The 4,746-nt window shown below is 51.6% G+C and overlaps 1 long non-coding RNA gene across 1 annotated transcript; it reads left to right on the top strand.

Moving 5' to 3' along the window:
* The first annotated feature begins 2,254 nt into the window (after positions 1-2,254).
* Positions 2,255-2,999, top strand: LOC121833387. The gene is made up of 3 exons (XR_006076668.1): positions 2,255-2,292; positions 2,355-2,487; positions 2,960-2,999. It is a non-coding gene; the product is annotated as an uncharacterized LOC121833387 (long non-coding RNA).
* The last annotated feature ends 1,747 nt before the right edge of the window (positions 3,000-4,746 follow it).

The following is a 4,746-nucleotide window of genomic DNA, read 5'->3' as shown; positions in this document are numbered from 1 at the left end:
TTTGTGAAGCCGCCGTGAACATAAGCTGCAAATGAAATTTCCTGTTTGCCTGTGAAGGAGACTTCAAATGGATACAGAGCTGACGTAGTATATGAAGAGTCATGAGATCGACGCAGAGTGCAACGGTTGCGTGCATTCTGTGGATGATGCAGGAAAGTTTCTTCGGGCAGTTTTAATAATGCTTTGCTCCTTTGCTCACTGCAGGGATTATGCCGGTATAGTCTCCATAAGCCATGCTCTTATCTTTCGGCGCTGAAGAAATGCCCGCGACGGCATAATCTCGGGCAGTCTTTTTTATTTATTTTTATTTGCAGAATAGCTCGTGCAAAAAAAAACGGCTTTTACGTATTTACACGTCCCTACATAGGTACCTCGCTTTCCCATTGGCTTCATTGCGCGTGACGATTTAACGCCATTTGCCATGGAAACGTTCGTGAAACTAGAAAGCCTCTGTTTGCCGCTAACAGTCATTTTTCGAGTTCGGGTTGTGACGACAAAATGACGTAAGAACAAGAATGCACGGGACTATTTGCATTGTTTTAACTCGACAACCGTACCCTTGGCGAGTTAAACTCGAAAGAACATGGCCGCGATGCTCGACGGATCGACCGCGGCTGGGGTTTGACATGCGATCGGTCACTTGATCAACGCGCACACGAATACTTTCGTGCTGTTGGATGAGCCCATTCGGCGGCAGGACCGGGTCGAAGAGCACAGTGAGCTGGCGTTTAACGTCTCCGATGTAACGCTTGGCGAGATCAGAGCCTTTTATACTGGGAGAGTCCGGCGGGTGGGAGGGGCTTACGGCCCGCTAGGTCTAGCGGACTCAGCGGGCGCCGCTTCCGCCATGATGTGCCTCCCGGCGAGTGGGTCCCCATTGACATGCGATGTATACGCGTGTAGGTTTTGCCGTTTGCGCTTTTGTTGGCGTAAGCAGAAAGTAAAAAAATCAAGCATTTTGTTACGTTAATCATACGTTAATCATAAACTTACCTCGCACAATCGAGAGCTCGGCTTCCAGTCAGCCCTTCTTGGTTTCCCAGATCTTGTGCCTTGCGCGGTTTTCTTTTCCTTGCGGGAACCGGTGCATCCTGAACCCCTTTCTCGCGTTGTTCGAGCACCCAACGGCACTGCAGCCCCCCATTTCTTTTTCATCTAACGTCTGGCAGAGCGCAGCGCAGAACGATCATTATCATCGTCGTCTCTCGCTCCATGAACTCTAGCGAGCCGACTGCCGGCTCGAGTCAGTAGGGCAAAAGGGTTTTATCAGCCGCCACCAGCCTTACACCAAACAAGGGTGAAACTTGCAATTTAAGGTTACAATTATAATACAATTAAATGCAAAGGTGCAATCAAGCTAGACGGCAAGGCACATCATGGCGGATGCGCACAGTTGCCAGACTGTTTGATCAGTGTTGCCAGACTGGCGGCTGGATCAAAGAACCGCCGAACTCTCCCAGTATAAAAGGCTCTGGGCGAGATGTAAGACCTGGATCGCTAGGTTGGACATTTGAGAAAAGGTACATGGAAGTGACGTAATGGAAAGGAGGAGCGTATCCTAGCAACACTCACGTGGCAGCTCTGCCCACTTTGACGCTGCTACGTCATCGCAAACTTGACGCCTGTCACCCGTTTGAGCGACGTCCGGAGCCAACCACCGACGAACGGAAGTAGCTACGCATTCCCTGAGGCGTCCCTACGCGCGGGATACGGGGTAGGATTTACTACGACGCGGGGAGCAGTTCCTGCGTTTAGCGAAGGAACGGCAACCAATCCTGTGCGTCGCTGGCCGTCGCATCTGTTCTAGTACAGGTAAAAGTATTGAAAAAAAAAATCAAAACCTTTTCGGCGCTGTTAAAACAAACCGCTTTTTTGTATCCTTTTGCAATTCATTTAACAATTAATTGGAGAGAAAGTTGTTCCAATATTATGCGGGATGTGCGCCACGCGCCTTCTTCAAACCAAAATGTCGGACGGGTCGGACCACGAGGAGCCGGGGGTGCCGGGGGCAGCGGAGGGGTCAGCGGGACCAACGAGGAGCGCGCGAGTGACGGCTGCTCAGAAGGAGGAGCAACTCTCCTTCATGTGTGAGCACCCGTCGCTCGCGCGCACCGCCACTGACCTCTCCGCCGCCCTTACGCGGGACGACAAGCGGCGTCTTTGGGAGCAGCTCGCTCTGCGCCTGAACGCGCTGGGGCCTCCAACCAAGAGTTACAAGCAATGGAAGGAGCATTGGTCCCGGCGCGTGATGAAGGCGCGGAAGCGAGCTGCACAGCTCAACGAGACCGCAAGGTAATCTTTGTAGTCTGCTGATAGTGCAATGAAATTTATTCAGTCGTTTTCGTTATCAACAGAAGGACCGGGGGCGGGAGCTCCACCGTGCGCCCACTAGCGCAGTCCCTGGCCAGGATCCTGACGCTAGTGGGCACAGATTCGGCACTCGGGGCCCCTGGGGTGCGGGTCCCCGGTGAACCGGGCGACCAGCAGGTACGTACTTCAACGATTACCATCATGTTAAAAAAGAGTGCAGGGCAGCGGTCACCAATGCGCTGCACCGCGGAATGTCAATGAGGGTGCATTTAAGAAACACGTTGACCTTTTGCAAATATTAGGAGCTCTAGCGGAAGACATTGCATCTGTCCATGTAGTGCGAAATCTAATGTTTGACACCCAAACAGGGACATGCGTCATTTTTGCCACCTCGCCCCTGGCCGTTGCAATAAATCCCTATGGTGTCTTGCTTGTAATTTTTGGGAAGATGATGTGCTAGCACTAGACATCTATCCCGGTACTCAATGGAAACGTTGTCAAAAAAAGAAAGTGAGAGTGTCTCTGAGGTGGCATTCTCTAAATGTTCTCCTCCGAGTAGAATCCATGCTCGTCAAAATGTTTGGTCAACAAATGGGAAGCACAGACAAGGCTGCGTGTTATCACGAGTTGTAATAAATTCCCCTTCCAGGAGAGGCCAAGCAGCAGCAGGCGCCAGATGGCAGCTGAGCCGGTGCCCTCCACCTCACGAAGTAAGCTCTCTTGCTAGGGCATCTGGGACCTATCATCAGTGGTGCAGGTATGAGCACCATCATCACCCATACTCGGTTTCTTGGCAGACACAACGACAAGCTGGGGGCCGTGGGTGCGGCCCACCGTGCCTCGCGCCCCCCCCCCCCCCCCTCCCCCCCGGCAGTCGAGGCAGGAGCGGCACGACGCGGCTGCCATCCAGGCCGTGGAGCAACAGGCCCTGCTGCTGCAGCAGAACGTGGACCAGGCTGCAGAGGAGTGGGAGTTCCGAGGCCGGGTACAGGCTCAAACTTAACCTTACACGCACTTACAACTAACAATGGTTAGGACCAAGGTGCTGCCACGAGGCCACAGAAAGCAGTGCATGTCCACAATGGTGCAGAATGACACAGTTGTGGCATGAGCAAGGTCTTGGCAGACTGTGGGTGTATGAAAATATGCTGCCCAATGTTAATAAAACTCCTTTGCCATTTCAGCTCCTGGAGGTCCTGGAGCGGATCTCCGCAAACCTTGACAGGGCGGCCTCGGGACAAGAAAACACCCACAGCACCCTGGTCCAAGTGCTCCTCCTGCTGGCCAGCAGGGCGCTGGAGCAGCCCGCAGCCCCGGCCCCCCCTGCAGCCCCGGCCCCCCCCCGCAGCCCCGGCACCCCCCGCAGCCCCGGCCGCTCCCGCAGCCCCGGCCCCTCCCGCAGCCCCGGCCCCTCCCGCAGCCCCGGCCCCTCCCGCAGCCCTGGCCGCAGCCCTGGCCACAATCACAACCCCCGCCCCCCCTGAAAGTGGACATTAGATTTATTTATTTATTTATTTATTTATTTTATTTAATCCACATGGCCAAGCCGGCCATTTAATTTTGCAGCCCGAGATTGGCGCAATAGTCAGATTACAGCAATTGCCAAGAGCTCGGTTAGTCCTTTTTCCTTGGCTATGACCCGTGAAGGAAGTAGAAAATATTGGCTGGGCAACAACGGATTTATGCCCAAGCAAGCCCTGTCTTGTGTTTGACGAACAGCGGCAGCTATACTCGGCAACAGGTTAACAGTGAAGTGGAAGCTCCTCCCACCTCTTAGCACTTTAGCAGAGCGAACAGTAGAGAGGAAGCAAGCTCCTCTCCAGCCTTTGCTCTGCTGAAGTAGGAAGAGGTGGGAGGAGCCTCCGTTTAATTCTTAACCCGTCGCTAACTATAGGAAGTGTTCTTCCATTGTCGAGATATTTTTCACTGAGAACTTAAGAGGCCTGCAGTCTAGTCATGGGTTGCAATAGCAGCTACATTCATTTTGTCTTACCTAAGCATTGAACTTGGTCTTTATGCTTTTTATATGTAGCATTGTCATAGGTCTGACAATATGCAATCTAGAGACTATGTGCTTCATAGTGTCCTTAAAACATGTGATATATTTCTTCAGAATGACCCAGTGTTTATATGGTGCATCTCTAGTCAGAAATAAGTTTTGTATTTTTCGAGAACTTGCTATTGCAAAGCTCAAATAAGAATGCTTGGAGCAACATCTGTGATAATTCTTTCAGAGTGATCCAGTGTTTATATGGTGGCATGCTAGTCAGGGAATATATATATTGTTTTTCCTTTCGGGATTTAACTATTGTGCTCAAATAAGACCAGAGTGTTCAACAAGATATCTGTGATATATACTTCAGATTGCCCAATTGTTTACAAAGTTCCAGTCAATGCTCAGTTTTACTTCCATGATTGAAATATTACATTCCATGT

Source organism: Ixodes scapularis, unplaced genomic scaffold (genome assembly GCF_016920785.2).
Source record: "Ixodes scapularis isolate PalLabHiFi unplaced genomic scaffold, ASM1692078v2 PGA_scaffold0__279_contigs__length_252992795, whole genome shotgun sequence".
Lineage (NCBI taxonomy): Eukaryota > Metazoa > Arthropoda > Arachnida > Ixodida > Ixodidae > Ixodes > Ixodes scapularis.
This window is presented reverse-complemented; position numbering and strand designations above follow the sequence as displayed.